The sequence below is a fragment of the Myotis brandtii genome, unplaced genomic scaffold (genome assembly GCF_000412655.1).
Source record: "Myotis brandtii unplaced genomic scaffold, ASM41265v1 scaffold754, whole genome shotgun sequence".
Classification (NCBI taxonomy): domain Eukaryota; kingdom Metazoa; phylum Chordata; class Mammalia; order Chiroptera; family Vespertilionidae; genus Myotis; species Myotis brandtii.
The window spans coordinates 768,220-787,888 of record NW_005371012.1 but is presented as its reverse complement, the minus strand read 5'-3'; the positions used below and the strand labels follow the sequence as shown (position 1 = coordinate 787,888).

General features: G+C 45.5%; 1 protein-coding gene across 2 annotated transcripts in view; it reads left to right on the top strand.

Moving 5' to 3' along the window:
- Positions 1-19,669, top strand: part of CAPZB (capping protein (actin filament) muscle Z-line, beta) — a 125,630-nt gene that overhangs the window by 31,350 nt on the left and 74,611 nt on the right. The window lies entirely within an intron of this gene.

The window sequence follows — 19,669 nt, the reverse complement described above, 5'->3', positions numbered from 1 at the left end:
CTATCAGCATCCATTTGTCTGTGAACTTAGGCTGAGTTAAGGGCAGTTGGGGGATAATTGAACCAGATGGATCAGGTTTGTAGTGTGAACAAAGATACTGAGACCTACATCGTAGTTATTTCACTGTGAGGCATGCTGTGCTCCCTTCTCCCTGAACCGTGAGGAATCTGAAATAGTTGAAAAGGAAGGGAGTGGTCAGAAAGAGGAAGATGGTGGTGCTAGGAAGCCCCGACGGGGTGGTGGTACCGCCTTCACCTGGAACTTGGTCTGTAAGTGAGGCCTTGATGAGGAAGGAGTGTGGGCCCTGGAATTGGGAAACTTGATTTGAATCTCCAGCCAGCCTCTTCCAGGCACCATGGCCCTGGACAAGCTCCTGAACCTCTTTTCTTCCTTTGCCCGCCAGGGAGTTAGAAAGAGCTGGCTCTGTGTGTTACATGCCAGGTAGGGTGGGCATCAAACTAGTAGTAGCTGTTGTTATTGTGAATAATGTCTGGGGCCCCAGGAAAGATGTCATTGTTTTGATTCCAGATTTTGTGCCAGGAGCTCTACCTCTGCTCTCATTTCATCCTAATACATCTCTGAGTTTAGGCAGCGTTATTCCCATTTCACAGGATAAGAAACGTGTGGTGGTGGTGGTGGGATTTAAGTAACTTGTGTGAAAGTTTCATTATAACTGTCAGGGACTAATTTTTGGGAATCCCTAGTTCCAACACACTCACTATCTTTCTCTAAGGACTTGAAAGTGATAATAGTCATGGTCCCTTTCTGATTTTGTAAATTGTAGAAAATTAGCAAAGGATAAAAAGAAATAATTACCTTAATCCCACTACTTAAGACAAAACATTCGTTATGTTGGAGTATTTCTCTCTGGCCTTTCATGATTGTAATTTAATTTTATGGCAGATAAATACATAGATACTGTTATATATATGTTATGTTGCTATGTTAGATTACATTGATTATTATATTGTGGGTGGCAATATTGCATGGTACCTAAAAACATGGCTCTGGGTCCATATTCCAGCTCTATCACTTACTAACTTTGTGATCTTTGCTAAGTTCCTTAACCTCTCTGTATCTCAGTCCTCTCATCTAGCTTGTAGGCATGTTATGAGGATTGAATGAGGTCATATATGTAGAGCACTTAGAGCAGTGTCTGGCACACAGAAAACCCTTTGGCATAACTATCTATTATATAAAAAGCCTGTGGTCGTCATGCCATCATGCTGTAATGACCGATCAGCAGGAGGCTTTTCGAGGCACACGTGGGTGGGCAGGAACTTGACCGGAGGCGCGGGTGGGTTTCTGGGTCCCGCTGGGGCAGCGGGCGGGTTTCTGTGTCCCGCCTCCCGCGGCAGTGGCGGCCGTGGGACTCTTTCTGGGTCTCTCCGAGCAGCGGGAGTCTGGGTCCTGGGTCTCCTGCGATCTCGCATGCTGGGCTCCTAGTTTATTATAATCATAATCACCATTTTTGTACATTATTACTATTTTCTTTATAAAACTGATCTTAGCTGTTTCGTGACATTACATTACATAGACATATCATAATTCACATTGACAACCTGCCTATTCATTCATTGTCTTGAATGTGCTAACGAGCAGCTTGGAAATAAGGTCCAATATGCTGGCATCTTCAGTGTGAGACATTGCAGAACATGTAGGAATCCACTCCCTTGTCAGACCATTGCATTTCTTTTTCTTGGCTGTCGTCAGCTCTTCAAGCATCAAGACCCCACTTTGTTCTTTTACCCCTGGTTTCGGCTTTGGAAAGTGTGGCCTTTCAGTCCTACTCAGTGATACAAGTGCACTTTGTGCCTGTCTGTCTGGCATCGACTATAGGGTCAGGAGGTTTGTGACCATGGAGCTGCTGGGGTTTCATCTGCAAATGAAAACCACCTGGCCAGCTGCTCCGGTCAGATGGAAGCCAGATGGGAGAAGTCAGGAGGGGGCACTGGGCAGTCTGGAGCAGCGTCCGAGCATCATGTCATCTCCAGCCTTTACCTATCATCTCCTCCGGTGTCCATATAGTTCCAGGGTACAAGGTTTCCCACTCAGGCCATGGCCATCCGAAAAGAGGTGACCCCAGAACCTAGAGAGGTGACATGCAAGTCAGATCTGACGAAGAAGAGGAGCAACAGGCGGTTAAGTGGCCATCAGAGTGGAAATTTTAACTGTGATGATGAAGGGAGATGGTAGGGAAAGTATGGAGCAAAGTTAGCGGGATCCACATGGCACATGTTAGGAGAGGATTATGGATGTGAGCAAGGTCAGTGATTAAACAGACAGACACCGAAAACAGTCCCCATCTCCCTCTCCCCCCCAATACCTTAGCTAAGTGACAACTTATTGCAAATTAGGGAGTAAAATTATCATAGGTAAGAGGTGGCAAAACACTGTCTTTCTTTGGTCCAAATTGTCCCAGCTGCCACCAGGTTTTGATTGGGGTTCAGAGAGTGCAGAGTTTGGGAGTGTTTACCTCTGGGCTTTGTAGATTAAGGAGGTTGCTGAAGTGAAGTAATGTATTCATTTTAGTCTCTAAACACTCTTCAACTTGGCAAAAAAAGTAGAAAAATATGAATCAACTACCCAATAGAGTGGGAGGGAGCCCATTCAGATTGATTTACAACCAAGAGTAAAAGCTCTACTTTGGAAAGGAAAAGCCCTCTCATAGATGGAAAGTACCAGGAGAGAACATCGACATTCTGGGTATTTACTTTAGCCTTTGGAGCTGCCCCAGCGTTCCATTCCATACTAGTTGCCCACTGCCTGCCTGCCGTGTAAGCAGGCTCTGCCTCCCTGTCTTACATTTGATTCCTTGGAGATGATTTGGCTTCCCATCTCTATGGACCATGGCCCTTCCCTTAACACTTATTTGATTGGCTGATAGGTTGACTGTCTGCTAGCCCTTCAAAAAGTTCGCTCTGTGTGCCCAGCACTATCTCTCTTACCCCCAAATCAATGCCTGGGAGGCACTCATGCGTCCCATCCACTCCATGGCAAAGGAGTTTGCACAGCTCCCTCTGTGTTATCTCTGTCTTCACCCTTCCTACATTGAACAAAGCTTATTAGAATGCAGGTGTGAGCATCATAATTAGAGAGCTAACATCACTCTGTTCTAATTCTTTTAAAAAATATATATTTTATTGATTTTTTTTACAGAGAGGAAGGGAGAGGGATAGAGAGTTAGAAACATCAATGAGAGAGAAGCATCGATCAGCTGCCTCCTGCACACCCCCTACTGGGGATGTGCCTGCAACCAAGGTACATACCCTTGACCGGAATCGAACCCAGGACTCTTTAGTCCCCAGGCCGACGCTCTATCCAGTGAGCCAAACCGGCTAGGGCCTAATTCTTAAATATAAAATAAACTTTCTACTTCAGCTATAATTAGATACAAATAGCTTAGGTGGCATCAGCTTATAAGTGGCACAGCATTCTGGTTGAGGCCACTAAACAGAGCAGAGGGCATGTGAACCAGTTAGCTGTGCGCCCTCCTCCACCAGTTCTCAGCTGAACGCTGGCTGGACTGCTCTGACCCTGAAATTGGGGTGCCATCCCTGGGGCATGTTTGTTAAGTTAATCTGCTAGCTACAGATCATTTAGCTGGATTGCTGCATCCAGAAACTACTATTAGGGAGGCATAAACAAGTCTGTGGTTCCAGCTTCCTTCTGGGTGATACTGTGTTCCCTCAAGGATTAGGACTGCCCCTGCTCAATGCCTCTGTCTAGGCTAAGTTTTAAATTCATCAGCATATTTCTTTTTCTCTTTTTTAATTCCTCACCCGATGATATTTCTTTGTTATTGATTTTTAGAGAGAAGGGAAGGGAGGGGGGAGAGAAACATCTATGTGAGAGCAAAACATCGATCAGCTGCCTCCTGCACGCCCCCTACTGGGGGATCAAGCCTGCAACCTGGGCGTGTGCCCTGACTGGCAACCTTTGGGTGCAGGTGATGATGCCCAACCAACTGAGCTACACTGGCCAGGGCTTGAGTGATTTCTTTAGAGTCCTAGAAGGGTATGAACACTTTAAAAGCTTCTGATACACAATTGCCAACTAATTTCTAAGAGCATTGTATCCATTTACACCGTTACAGGCATCCAGACTGCTTTTCTGTTCTATAGTCGTCGTGCTTTTTCTGTAATACCTAATCCATTCCCCTTATCTTCCCGATGGCTGACTGTCATATGGTTCATTTTAGCTCTGGCCTATTTCTTTTCACCTTTGAGGACCACCAGGGAGTAACATCTTGCCACTGGTGGCTTTAAAGTTTCTGTTGAATGGGAGCCTCATTCTAGGTTTTCCTGCCCACAGGGCATCCTGAGCTTTGTAAGGTGTTTGGGCACCTGGCCAGTGCTCTGTCTCTACCATGTATCTTTGAGGCAAGCCTGGCCAGTGCTTTCCTGTGTCCTGTGTCCATTGGAACTGCCCCTCCTCCCCCTTACCTGATGGTTTCTCCATGTCCAGTGATTCCTGTGGGGCCACTAGCTTCGTCTGTTCCTACCACATGGCCTTATCATGTGCTCTTGAGAAGTAGGGCCAGAGCCCAGGGCTGCCTCCCCCATCCTCTGAGCCGCCCAGCACTGTTAGTGCCTCCAGTCCTGGCACTGTTGTGTTTCAGTGCTTTATAGAGGTATAATTTACATGTCATAACATTCCCTGGTTTTAAGTGTATGATTCCCTTTTGTAAATTTTGGAGTAAATTTACAGAGTTGCGGAGCTATCTCCATAGTCCCATCTAACAGCATTTTTTCCATCCCTTGCAACCACTACTCTTTCTTCTTTCTGGACATTTTCTATATATGGAATCATATGGATTGGTTTTTAAAGAAATTATTTGATTCTAAAAGAATGTTTGTTGGAAAACATCTGGAAGAATGGGAGCCAAATCATTATTACTAGTTACCTTTGGGGAGTAATTACCTCTGGGTGGTGGGATCATAGAGGGACTTTCTGTTTCTGTAATGCTCGAATTTGTTATAGAAAGCCCGTGTTACATTTATAATCAGAAGAAAAAGGAAAAGGGAAAAAGTATGTTTAATTTGTGGAAAATGCAAAAAAGGTTTCAAGAGGATGAAAAACTAACACTCAAAATCCTCTCATGGATAAAATCACGTTGACTTTTTTGTGTTTTCCTCCTTTTAGTCTTTAGCCCCCCCCCTTTTTTTAGCCCATTTTTAAAATGTAGCTTTCAAACTTTAAATTTTGCATCCTGCTTTTTCTTAACTAAAATCACATAAGGTTTTTTTCTCACTTACTTAAAAGTGAGGAAAAAACCTTTGCCAACTTCCTGTTAATGACTGTGCAGTGTTCATCTTATGGTTGTACTGAAGTTTACTTACACTGAGCATCAGGGTTGTTTCTACTTGTTGCTACTTTAAATAATGCTGAAAGGAATGTCTGTGTAAATGCTTTGTGTAAGGCTGTTGCAGAATTCGGGGACAGGGGTTTGTACCTGAAAAACATTTTTCTCCCAATTTGGAACTGTTTTCGCAAAATTGCTTTCCAGATTTCTTCTCTGAATTTCACCTCCTTCTTGAAAGTGCATACTTTGGCCCCGGGATCAGGTCTGGATTTCCAGGAGATGGCTCCTTTGTGTCAGGTTGAGGTGTGAGGTGGGAAGTGGCAGGGGAGTGAGTGGAAAGCCCACTCAGGACCTGTGAAGACCTGTGCCCTAAGGAGCTAGGATGTAGTTTATTTTAGCAAAATCTTAGGTTTATAATCTAGACAAGTGTAGCCTTGTTCTGTTTTCTGGAAATAATCCCCCCTTTAAAAAAAAACACACATGTATTTTGATTTCAGAGAGGAAGGGAGAGGGAGAGATACAAACAAAGATGAGAGAGAGTCATTGATCAGTGCCTTCTGTACGCCCCCTAGTGGGGATTGAACCCTCAATTCCGTCACGTGCTCTGACCAGGAATTGAATTGTGACCTCCTGATTCATAGATTGATGCTCAACCACTGAGCCACACCTGCTAGGCTGGAAATAATCCCTTTGTATTCATCCTTAGTTGTCAGTAAAGTTTAGTTTGTGTATGTGATTGATGGTGGGGGTAGCATAGGCATCTATGGGACCTTGGTTCTGGGGTGTTGGAAACACCATGGGGGCAGCTCTAGGGGAGGGACATGCAGACTTCAGGAGAGAGAAGGCGCAAGGACATTTATTTACACATATGTCCCTTTCCAAGTGGACACTCTCTTGCCAAAGTTTATCAGTGATCAAAAATCTGAAGAGCCCTAGCCGGTTTGGCTCAGTGGATAGTGTTGGCCTGCGGACTGAAGGGTCCCAGGTTCGATTCCGGTTAAGGGCACATGCCTGAGTTGGGGGCTCGAAACCCAATAGATTGTGTGCAGGAGGCAGCTGATCAATGATTCTCTCTCATCATGGATGTTTCTCTCTCCCTCTCCCTTCCTCTCTGAAATCTATTTTAAAAAATAAATACAACAGAAGTTTTCAACAGAGGAGCCTATGAACCCCCCAAATACCTTATTCCAACTTTTGTATGTATATGCATTTCTCTGGGGAGAGGGTCTGTGGCTTTTATCACTGTATCTCTGGCCTCACAAGGTAGGAACCGTGAACTGCCCTCAAAACCAGAGGGTTTTGTGTCTTCCTTAAAGAGGAAGGCCACATCAGGTACACATCCCACGCTGCAGCCACCCATATCCACTTTGTAGTCTTGGTCAGCCTCTGTACCTCAGTTTCTTCATTTGTGAAGTGCTAGACCAGCCGTGGGCAAACTACGGCCCGCGGGCCGGATCCGGCCCGTTTGAAATGAATAAAACTAAAAAAAAAAAAGACCGTACCCTTTTATGTAATGATGTTTACTTTGAATTTATATTAGTTCACACAAACACTCCATCCATGCTTTTGTTCCGGCCCTCTGGTCCAGTTTAAGAACCCATTGTGGCCCTCGAGTCAAAAAGTTTGCCCACCCCTGTGCTAGACACTCTGGAGGAATTCAGGTTCACGTCAAAGGTATTAGTATTTTTTTAAATATATTTTTATTGATTTCAGAGAGGAAGGGAGAGGGAGAAAGAGAGAAACATCAATGATGAGAGAGAATTGTTGATTGGCTGCCTCCTGCATGCCCCCTACTGGGTATCGAGCCCACAACCTGGAATCAAACCCGGGACTTCAGTCCACAGGCCGACACTCTATCTATTGAGCCAAACTGGCCAGGGTCACATCAAAGTTATTTGAATTTTGGCTCCTGAGGCCTCTAAAGGCAGCCATGGACCAGAAACTGACTTGAGCTACCTTGTATCTCCTTACAACTGGGCCCTGAGTAGGTGTGGTTCTATTACACAGTATCTTACTTATTTTGAAGTAGGAATAGATTTTTTAAAATCCTTTTATCAAAGTAAAACATGCTTATTGTAGAGAAGGGTTTAATTATTTTTAAGTGTTTTGGGGAGTGGGGGTAGGTGGGGAAGGTATGAAATCAGACCAGTGCTAGACATCTGCGTGCTTACACCCTCGGTCTCCCGAGAAAATAATGCAAGTAAGGAAGACTTCTCTTAGTGCCATTGGTGTCTGTGGAGGCAGTTTCCGCAGCACGGAGGAGCTGTGTTTTTAGGGTGTAGAAGGCAGCCAGCTACAGCCAGAAGCAGTGGGACTTTCCTGAAAACAAACCGGAGCTGGAGAGTCAGAGGGCCTGGTGGCATCTTTACAGGAAATCAGGGAAGGCAAAGCTTTCCAAGCTGAAGGGGTTTTGGTGACCTCTGAGTATCCTGTTTTTTCAGTCCTTTAAGCACCTGGCTGCTGCAAAGTTTCATTCAGGGCTTCCCTTTGCTCCTCTTCCCTTAAGGGGTTTCGCTGGACTGAGTGCAAGTGAGAGAAGGTTGCCTAATGCCCAGTAAAAATTAGATTCATATAGGGCTTGAGGCCTGCAGAAGCCCGGGTTAGATGGGGCTTAATGCAAAAGAGTGTTGATTTAAATTTTTATAAAACTTTATGGAAAATTTCAAACAGGTAACATAATGAGCCCCCATTTACCTATCAACACGCTTCCCTAGCTTAAATGAGTTTGCATCAGATCCTCTGGTTTAATTTTAATGAGCAGTCTGGGTCTCTCCATTCTGAGACTAGAATTCTCCTACACTCTGTACCAAGCTCTAAACAAGTTTGATTGCTGCCTTTTGTTTTTGAAAATTGTTGGTTTAAAAATTCTTTATCCTTTTTTTAATGATAAAAAAATGATGTCTGTTCATTATCATTGGAAATCACAAACAAAGTTCAAAGACTGGAGCCCCCGTCATTCCAGCATGTGGAGATGTCTGCTGTGATGAGTTTGAAGGGCCCCTGTGCATTCCTCTTGTGCAGCTGGAGGCTGCCTTTTTCTCCTTGTGTTCTGGGTCCTCCCTCATCAAGCCACCCCTCACCCAGCATCACCATGGTCTCTGCCACTTTGGAGCTTGGGGAGGCCTGAAGTGGTTCTTTCTTTAGTTCTAGGGTTCTGAGTGTGTTGGTGACACATGGGGTGTGTATTATGAAAAGGGGTGAACATATCAGTGGCTTATTCTTTGTAAACATGCTGGGTGCTCAGTGAGTGAAATGAATGTGCTCTGCCCACTCCCTCGGGGCCATTGGGCCTTCTTCTTCTGCCATGAAACGCTTCTCTCCCCGGGCTGGCTGGGCAACTGAGCTGAGTCCCAGAGAAAATGCAGTGTTCCTAAGTACACCTCCCACACTCACGTTACTTCCAAGGAAAGTTCTGAAGCCCATGAACTCCTGTGTGCTCGGGTCACCATTGGGCCATGTGTCCCCTCCCCCTGAATGCAGGGAGGGGAGAGACCCCAGGCCGTAGTTGGGACACAAGCTGCACAGCCAGGACAAGCAGGGCGAAGTAACTGGGATTCACCCTTTTAGAGTTTTCTTTCCTGCTTATTAGTATATTATGTATATTTTCTAATTGCATTATCTATTCTTGAAAAGTGTGGTTTTTCATGTAATAGTCTGTCTTAAGGATGAACTAGAGTAAATTAGTAGAGCTGGATGCAGTAATACCAATGCAGACTAAGTCACTGCACTTAGGGGACCTCAGCTTGGCTGTCAACCAACTTCTACTCCTCACGCTGTTCATCGGTGCACATACCACACACTCTAGCAAAGCGGCGGCTCCTTGCTTTAGATCCAGTGGTTGCCATCCAGAACAGTTGGCATTAGGCTGGACTGTGAGGAAAGGTTGGCTGAGCTTCCAGGATTAGATTTCAGGAGACATGCTTAATCTACATAAGAGAGCAAATTGTTTTTACATCATCTCTCCCAGCATCTATTTCTAACACATATTCATTACACTTTATTAAAGTGTTTCCTGAATGATTATGCCTGGAAGTACTTTCTAAGCAGTTTACTGGACTTGTCAGTAATACATGTATGTTTTACTTCAGCTGTTGGCAAAATTGGTAGCAACCCTCTGCCTTGTTGTGCTCTGCCTGTCCTGCTTTATTATTCCTGGGCAAAGGATGTGATGGCAGCCGGAGAAGCTGCTGAAGTACTAGATGTTAGGACCTCGATTCTCTCAAAAACAAACAAAACAACAGACTCCAAGCACTGAATCTAACGGGAATAAGTTCGAAGATGAGTGGTGCCTAGTAAGCACCCATTGAGTCAGTGGCGTTGACCACAGGAACACTTACTGGTGAGGGGTCTCAGAACTGAGTTGTAGGTAGGACACGGGCAGAACTTGGAGTGTTTAGCCAGGAGGTGAGCTGCCTTGTGAAGGAGGACATGATGGCTTGCTTCCGATACTTGAAGGGATGTTATAGGGGTGTTGGTGGCCAAGAACTTGCACATCTTTGGGATGGCTGTAGAGGACAGAAGGCTTGTCAGTGGGTAGAAGTTGAAGGTATAGGGACGAACATCTCACAGCCAGTGCTGTGTGCCCTGGGACTGGTGGGTTTTCCTCCTCTGGTAATGACCAAGCAGAGGCTAAAAGACACAAGGCTTTAGGGAGTTTTTAAGGGGGAAGTGGATTCCGAGGTCACTAAATTTCTGTGATTCTTCAGAAACTCACACTTCACCAGCTGATACCACCATTTCCCATGTGAATGGAAATGTGTGCAGTGGTGCTGTGCGGGAAAGAGGTTGCAGTTGTCTAGGATGGTTTCATGACTTCTGTTCCTGTCAGTGTCGAACAGTTAGGTGAATGGGGCAGTTCTGGACTTGATCTCACCTTTCCATGTGGGAGTGTTTGGAACACCTGCCAAAAGACGTGCTCTTCCCTGTCTCACCGCTGGGCTAGCCAAAGGCCAGAAGTCTTCTTTCCCACAAGCATCTCTTCAGGATGTGCCACCACCCTCTGTACCTCCTTGAACTTTTGTGGTCTTGTGAGGAACTCGCTGATTTTTACATCCTACAAGAATGAATCCTGGCTGATGAATAAATCTGTTTTCCATCATCAATTGGAAACGGATTCCTACCCCTGCGTCCTTGCTCTGGATTTAATTTTCCTATAAGAATCAGCTAAGCCATTTTCCCCAGTCAGAAGATGTCCCAACTTTATCCAGCTGCCCACTGTTGGTCGGAAGGAAAACCAGAAAAGAGCGGCCAACCCTTGCTGATGACCTTGGAGGCTTTTGGGGGCCTGTCAGCCTCTGGTCCCTACATCATCTCTCCCAGCATCTATTTCTAAAACATATTCATTACACTCTATGGCCAGGCACATACATGTCTGTGCTGTTACCTCCTTTGAACAACTTGATGTGTCTGAGAGCTGGAATCCTAGTCCTTCGGCAGCAGGTTTCTCTTACACAGAGTGTCACCAGTGCAATAGCAAAGGAAGCTGGGAAAGGGAGAACAGATCTGGGTCCCGGTTCCAGTCCCACGTGTCGGCTCGGTTGAGTCCTGTGGCCTGAGAGCCGTGGGAAGCTTCAGTGGTCATTTTTCCGAGTACCTTGGTGTGCCGCTCGGCACGCAGACACTTGGGAAAGCCTCCTCTTCTCACTCAGCGTGCTCCGGTCTCCTTAAGTTGACTTCCTAATTGAATTTTCTCATTAAAACCTGCTTTCCAGAGCTGCAGGCCAGCAGTGCACTTCTGAGGTCGCAGGCGACCGGCCAGCTCTCCTTTTCTCTCCTCTCTAACTTTATTGCGGTATAATCGAAGTACAGTAAGCAGCACACATTTAAAGCGGACAACTCGATCGTTTTTGCTTGTTTTATGATAACGTGTAACATCTGCCTCCCTGCGCTCCGTTCCTCCTGCATCTCATCTGCTCTCCTCGGCTCTCCAGCCTCAGTCAGCAGCAGTTCCAGCTGGCAGGGCTGTCACAGTGTTTCCGTAAGCATTCCCACGATCCTTTAAGTGAGGAGCGTGACCTCGGAACCATGTGCCCGGTCCCCTCCCTGACGTAGGAGGAGGTGGGAGGTAAGAACAATACTTGGATGGATGGATTCCCTGTCTGGGGCACTGCCGGAAAGCTGAGCATTCGTAGGCCATCCAAACATTGGCGTTCTCCTGGGACTCAAGGGTTAGAAGGGGAAAGTGAATTGATTTCTACCTTCATGTTAAAGGAACTTGCCCTAGCAAAACAGCCCCCTCTGCTTTTCCAAGCTCTCCTGTGGTGCCTCTCATTCGTTTTGGTCATGGAACTTATGAGCTCAGTATAAGAAAATTGGCAAACTAAAGCAAAGATGTTTTCTCTTTGTGTCATGAAGCTCTCCCACTGGTGAGTTTTGAGGCTGGCTCTGCTGAGGTCCCTGGTAAACAGCTTACTCCCTCTCCCCGGGCTGGTGGGAATATGGGGAGAATGCATTGCTGGTTTTGGAATACTAGAATGGTGTCTTGCTGTGACAGTATCGGGAATAAGTTCCACTGCCCATTGTGTTTTGTTCCTGATCACTTTTCCAGTGGTAGAGATTCTCCGTTCCGTATCAAGTCTTTCAGACCGTGCAGAAGGCACACAGCTTCTCAGGCTGGCTGATATTGCATTCTGTATTTAATCACGTGACCAAGAGACAGGAAAGAATTGATGTTACTTTTCATTTCCTTTATTGGAAATTTGCAGCATCTCACTCAAAAACATCTTTAGGGAAGTGTGTCTCCTTGGGCTCAGTTGCATACTGCATGGCTTTGGCAGTAATGTAGGTGAGGAACTTACTGACCTGCGTGATTAGGATAATGATACCCCCGCCTTGAGTTGGGCAGCACCGTGTCCTCAGATTTCTCCCTGTCCTGCTCTAGAAGCAAGCTGTGAGGGCCCGAGTGGCATTTCTGATATGCCTGGAAGACCTGACTAACTTAAGGTCCCACATTACAGGACTCTGCTTTTAATGAGTCATTAGAGAATTTATATGCCTGGATGAGAAACAGTTTTATCTACCCTGGAACAGGAAAACACTATTCTGAGAAATCGAGCAATCGTATTTGTAAAGAATTGTCTTATACACCATCCTTGGAGTTCTGCTTTGTAGAGGTATGTGCTGAAACAGGCCCAGCCCAGATCACGGAGCCTCAGCTAGCCCTCCTTTGATCAGGCAGTCATGCCATCAGGCTCTGCAGGCCTCGAGGACTTCCTGGTGCTCACAGTCGCCGCCGTGCTGTGGACGCACAAAGTCCAGCACTGTTTTCTAGAGGTTGGCAGAAGGCCAGAGGCCTTTATTTTTAAATTCTAGATTATATCTACCTTTTTTTTCCCCCTCTTTCCTCTGTTGACTTAACATGTAAAATTTATGGAGCAATGACTATGTCCCAGGTATGTGCTAAGGGCTGTGTAAGGATTACCCCCACTTGGTTCTTAAAATAACAGTATGAAGTATGTGCTCTTGTTACCTTCATTTTATAGATTGGGAAATCTGAGGTCAGAAGCGTTTAGTAACTTGTCCAGGCTCATACTGCTAGAAACTGGTAGAGTCAGGATTTGAATGCAGAGAGCTTCTTTCAAACCTGTATTCTTCACTAGAGTGCCACACCACTCCCTCATCTGCCAGTCAACTGGGCAAAGTGGATGCTAAGTAACTAGCTCCCCATCTTTTATAGACAAAGAGATGGCTGTGGTTCTGAGGACAAGAAAGGGAGCAGTGGGCTGGCTGCCAGACAGCACAGGGTAGTGGTTAGGTATGTAGGCTTTGGGGTCAGAGAGCACAGGTAACCTCGCCACACAGAGTGTGTCACAGTCTTCATGTCTGACAGAGTACTAGTACCTCTTAGCATTGTGTTTAAGATTAAATGAGATATTGGCATATAAAGCTCTTAGACCGATGCCTTAATAAGTTTTAGCTATTATTTATATTAATGCAATTTAAGCCCTTAAGTCTGAGCCTGCTGTGGAGTAACAACTCAGTGGAAGTTGCCTTGTTGGGCACAGCCTGCTTTAGGTGGTAGTTTGAGAGATGGTAATAATAGTACTGTTCAGTGTTTGGGGTGCTTATCAAAAATATATTTTAGAATTGGAACTTGTTGCTTCCCTTTCTTTGATCCGTTTTGCTCACTGAAGGACTTTAAGCCCCCTGCTCAGCCACAAACTTTCATGAGACGCAGCACTCAGCATTCATTATAGGATGGAAGGGAAGAAGGCTTTGAGCTTCAGAAAATGTCTTTTTGGCGAGTTGTTCACTAACTCTGAGGAAACTTGTCTGTTGATGGAGGAGTGGTGCTATTGCTTGTAAAATAGCTATTGCTATTACATTACTTGCATGCCTTCAGGGAATGTAACCGCATTAGTGTAGGTGTTTTCATCCCATGTAGGAACATTAGAATCTTGTACCCCTGTTACTACTCTGTCAGAGCATGGTGATCATACCGATTTTTTTTGAACATTTAATACGTTTCAGGAACTGTGCTGGTTTTTGTGTGTGTGTGTGTGTGTGTGTGTGTGTGTTTTACATATATTTTATACTATTGTCCTCAAAACAACACTGCAAGATAGGTGGTATTATTATTCTTCCCATTTCACAGGTGAAGGACTTGTCGAGCTCTCCACTGCTAGGAAGTGACAGATGAGGATTTAAATCCTTGACTACCCTACTTCCAGTGTTTTTGTTTGTTTGTTTATTTTTTGTTTTTTACCACCCATAGACTGGCAAGGTAGCCTGTGTTAGGTCGTAGATATAGAAGGACCTCATTTTTAGGCATCTTCCTACCTAGTGGGTCCTGACACCTGGAAGTGGGGGGTCTTTGTGACAGGTCTTTGGTTTGATTTACAAATTTATTACAGATTGTAAAACGTGGCATTGTGCTTTTCTGCCGGCATCAGATATTAGGGCTTTGGTGTTATATTTGGGGGTGCCCGATGGCCAGTGCTTGTTGCAGGAGTCTGTTGTATCTATGTGTGCCCATGGTAACTGTGGAGTGTGGTACCATCATACGCAGCAGCCATTGAGCTGGAAGGGGCAAGCAGAGGCTGGGGGAATCTTCCCCCTTCATAGGCATCTGAAATAGGAGCTCAGGACCCGAGGAAAGAAATGGCCCAGATGCTCTGCTTGATGCATAAACATTGTGTTCTTTTCCTCAAGCCTCCCTTTGGACATAAGCCACAAGGCAGCACTGCCCGCCTTCTAGATGAAATACTTGGATGGATGGAGCCTTTAAATGTTGCTGCTTTCCCACCAAGACTCGTCCATTTGCACTGTTTGCAGGTGGGATCCACGGTCTCCCCCACACCTTTGGAAGCCATGTGCAGGGTGTGATTGGTGTTAACCTGTGGCCAAACGTTACAGATTTCATCCAGGCCACCTTCTAAATCAGTTTCGGGGAAGGTTTATGTGAATTGGCTTCTGTTAGGAAAAAGGGAATTTACTTTTCTTAGCTGTTGTCAATGAACATATAGGTGATGTTTTTTCCAAACTGTTTATTTTTTTTAACTTTGGAATACGGGGACACTCTGCTTTCATGTTCTTTGACTTTCGAGAAAGGCGTCTTGAATTTCTTGCGCCATCGAGGTAGACATGGACAGCATGTATGGCATCCATTGAAGATGTCTTGGAATTGCCCTTAATGTGTCTGACTACCAGTTGACAAAGTGGAGGGGTTAGTCACTTGTTACATGAAACCAGCCGGGATCATGCAGAGGCAGCAGCTGTAGACATCTGTGAAACATTAATGATCAGACCATAGGTAATGGCGCCTTGCGGGTCATGTGAAGGGGTCCGGGAAGCCGTCAGCCGGAGAAATGTCTAAAAAAGGCTTCAGTGTTTTTGAGAAATCCACCCATCACTGGGAGTGTTTGTGAGAATAGAGTCTGTAATTCAAGGTGAGAGAAGATGTCACAATTTGGGAGTTGATAGAGTTGTTCATAATTTGCCCAGCTTGGGGGGAAGATGCTCACTGCCCCTTTCTGATTTTGTGAACTAGCAAGTTGTCCTCCAGAAGTCATTTGAAATTAATTTTATGTTAGGTTGGGTTGTTTAACACTCGGTAGGGACTGTTTGGTCACAGGAAGCAGACCTGCGAATTTGTCATTCAGTGCCCAGGACCTGGGACAAGTCACTTAACTTTTCTGAGCTGTGGTTTACTTATCTGTAAACTGGGATAATAGTGCCCATCTCATGGAGCTATTTGTGAGGCTCTCCCAAAACCCACCCGTGCCTGCCTGGCTTACGGTATGCCCTTAGCAGCTGTTAGTTTCTTTACTCCCCTTTCAGAATTTGTTTGCATTTTGGACACTTAGTATTCTTGATAAAAACAATTAATTTGGAAAATAAAATTATATAGATGAGATGTAAGTATTCGTTAACATAGTGTAGCTATATTCTTAAATTTTTGACTTATGATTACACAATCAAGAAATTTGTTTTCTGGTCCTGGTTCATTTGCTATTTAGTGATATGATAAGTCTTAGTTATGGATTAGTCTGGGTCTTGGTTTTCTTTATTTTAAAAAGTAGCTGCTGCTGCCCTGGTCAGTTTGGCTCAGTGGATAGAGCGTTAGCCTGCAGACTGAAGGGTCCCGGGTTTAATTCCGGTCAAGTGCATGTACCTCGGTTGCAGGCTCGATCCCTGGCCCTGGTTGGGGCATGGGCAGGAAGCAACCAGTCGATGTGTCTCTCTCACTTAGATGTTTCTCTCTCTCTGTCTCTCCCCTCCCTTCCATTCTCTAAAAATCAATGGAAAAATTTCCTCTGGTGAGGATTAATAGCAAGACCAAAAAAAGAAATTGCTGTTTAGATGGTTTCTAAAGTCCCCTTTAGCTTAACATTTCTATGGTTCTGTGATTCTGGAGAGGTAGAGGGAGGCACACCCAAGATAAAATGCTCACTCGCCCAGCTGGCTCCTTAGCAGAGCCAAGAACAGTGCGTGAGAAATCTGGCAGGCAGCATCCGGAGCAATGGATTTGTCAGTTGTCATCTGACCTGGGTGTTTCCTTGCACAGTCATCCCCTCTGCTCTGCATGGCAGAATCATAAAAAGCAGCAGAAGTTGCTTGTAGGCTGAGTGCTGATAGGGAACCAGGTTTCAAGGCTTGGGACAGGGGTCAGCACGCTTTCTGGGGTATCAGAGAGGTGGACAAGGGTGGAGGATGCAGGAGGAAACGGGCACCTGCTTGTAGGGGGAGCAGAAGAGCACCAGCTAACACCAGTGCTTCATGCTGCCTCCCCTTGCTGCGCAGTGACGCTGCTTTGCTCGCACAGTTGTGTCTCCTTCATACCCTGATTGCTAACCCCTTGGAAGAATGTTTGCCGTTCCACCCAGTTTACCAGGTAAACTTTGATCCCGGAACACAGAGAAACTGCTCTGTGTTCTGCAGAGATTTGTGGGCCATAAACGTTGAATTTGCTCCTTTTTCTAACCCACACTACAGCATGAGCTCCACCGCCTGAGCGTGATTCATTTTGGGTCTTTCACTCCCTGAAGGGATGTGTAAGGGAAAAATCAGCTGATGGCTGTTGTAGTACTCCACACAGAGCCTGTATGGAGGTTGCTAAGTTTTGCTCCCGGATAAATACACCAGGGAAAGAGGCGGTTGGAAATTCTCATTGCTGGGTGGGGTGTTGCGGTAGTTTGGGGACTCTGCTAGGGCAGTCCCATTTGTCTGGTTTCGACGGTCTCAGATGGGCTTGGGAACACCAGTAAATAGGGAGAAGGTGAGCGGGTGGAAGTATTTCTTGGTGCCATCCTGGCCTGGAGAGATGGGTCAGAGGGCTTCTGAAAGAAAGCTGAACAAGGAGAGAACAGTACAGAACAGAACAGAAACAAAGGGAAGAACTTGGTCAGCTCTTACTCTTTTCTGCCCAGAAGGTTCTCTCCCTTCCTCTCCTTTTGGCTGTAGGGGCTCCATTAGTCCCATGCACTCCCTCGTGAACAGGGCAGGGCACGGTGTGGGGTGAGAGTTGTGGAAGTCTGCCCTTCTTTGTTGGTGCTTAATGACTTGGAAACTGAAATAACACCCCGCCTACCTTTCTAGAGACTCCTGGCAGCCTAAATGGAAAACCTGCGTCAAATGAGCAAAATATCAGGGAGGAAAGGGCCCTTGAGCACCCAGCATCGTTTATGTGAACAGCCTAGCAGATAAGCCATATGCTTTTCACTCAGGGAGAGTCCTGCCATTTATGGCGGTTGGACTGGAGGGACCCCTTTCAGGTCAGACACTGTGCCAGACGCATTACCTCATTCTCAGTGGCCCAGCAAGGTGGAGAGTGTTGTTAGGCCCGTGTTTTAAAGTTTTAAAAACAGGCTCCAAGGGATTAAGTGGTGACTTGCTTAGTCCCACCCTGCAGGGTGAGTGGGAGAAAAAGAATTTTTATGATTAGATCACATCTGTGCCTTTTGAGTCTTAGACTTTGAGAAAGGGATGAAAGCTGTGCGCCCTTAACCTTGAATGTCTCTGCGTACACACACACACACACACACACACACACACACGCGCGCGCGCGTGCGCGCACGCGCACGCAAACCACCTTCACACGCTATCAGGGTGCTGACAAATGTGGGGCTGTGATGCTGGTCCCCAAGTTATGTTAGAAACCTACAACTTATTCCTTCTCACAAAGTCCTTTCTTTTTTTAAAGAATAGTTTTCTAATTTCAGAACTCATAGTAGATTAGAAGCAACATATTAGATGAGTGTAGCTGACAGCCTGACAGGCAGAAAGGTTTAAGAAGCAGATACAGGGCCATGTCCCAGGATGCATGATCTGGAAAGTCACTGGGAGGAGTTCCCAGCTCCTCGGTGATAATGGAATAGCTGGCATGTCAGTCGTTCTGAGTGTAGAGTATGTTGGCATCGTCCTTCTTTCCTGCTGTTATCTTCTGCTGCCTTCTTCCTGAGGTCACGAGCCCCTGGAAGGCTGGGACCATGTCTGAACAGTTCAGCTCTGTGTCCCCAGTGCCTACCCCAACACTCACACTGTTGCTCAGTGCCTGCATCAAGTGGAAAGATAGCATGAGGTATAGTAGAAACCTCTCAACATGAAGATAGGGGTTCAAGTGTTAATTTTGCCACTGACTACATGACCTTGCACAACTTTCTCTGAACCTCGTTATTCATCTGTAAAATGAGGAATGAGGCTTCAAGGTTTGGGTGAAATTGAAACGTCCGTCCAGATCAAAATTTCTTGATCCTGGCAGAATATTTTATAAAGCAGTGACTTGTAAAGTGAATACATTTTCATGGTGACCAAAGTGACATTGACTCAGCCACCGCATTGTGAACTGTAAAATGGTTAATTTAATGTTGAGTGGTTTTCACCTCAGTTTTTGAAAGATGACATTTGCCCAGCCATGGTGATTTAGAGTAGACTCCAGAAGGTTAAAGGAGACTTGACCTGACTCATGGTCTTTCACTGTGGCTTTGATTCACTGGATAGAGGGTATTGGGTTTTCCCATGGGAACGAAAAGTCACCAGAAGGGAATGCTTGTGTTTGTGCTTGGTGAGCCATCTCCCTCTGTGTGCGGCTGTCATCACTGCGCCCCTCCCAGAAGATGCAATCAGAGGGCATTCAGTGGAAGGAACACCTTCTTTTTATTAGCACAAACTACAGTTTTCCAGAGTGACCAACAGATGAATGGTTGTCTGGGCTGGCCAGTGAATCTGCTCCAAATAGCCCCCAGCACAAATTGTTCCTCAGCCACATGGCAGAGAGCAGATTCAACTTTTAAACAAAGTTGCTTGTTGGGTCACAGATTATACAAGGCAAACCATGCTAAGTTAGACCCCATAAATTTGTGATAAATCAGCCTGGGCTCCAGCAAAGTTTACCTTTGTGCTGTCTGTGAAGTATTTGCTGAGCCTCTAGGGAATGTAAACCAGTAAAGGTCCGAATGAACTTGAGAACAAACTGTAAAGGCCCCGAAGCTTTGGTTGGTTGTTTATGTGTAGACAGATGCTGTTAAGTACAGATCCGCCACAACCAGTCACTAGAGCAGGCCAAGCAGGACTTCTGCTCGGAAATCCGAGCAGTCGGAGTTACTGCTTGTCCTTGAAATTACAAGCACTGTTTTTAAAAAGCACATTCATGGAGTTTCCTCAGAAAATTAAAAATGGAACTGCCATTTGACCCAGTGATCCCACTTCTAGGAACATATCCTAAGAAACCCGAAACACCAATCAAAAAGAATGTATGCAGCCCTATGTTCATAGCAGCACAATTTACAGTGGGGAAACTGTCCCTCCTTATTCTTTGACATCCTAACAAGGACTCATTTTGTATTTTATTTTTTATTTTTCTTTGCCATATGAATCTCGACTACACCATCAGTTCCTGAAGACAGCAACTTTGTTATGCTCACCATT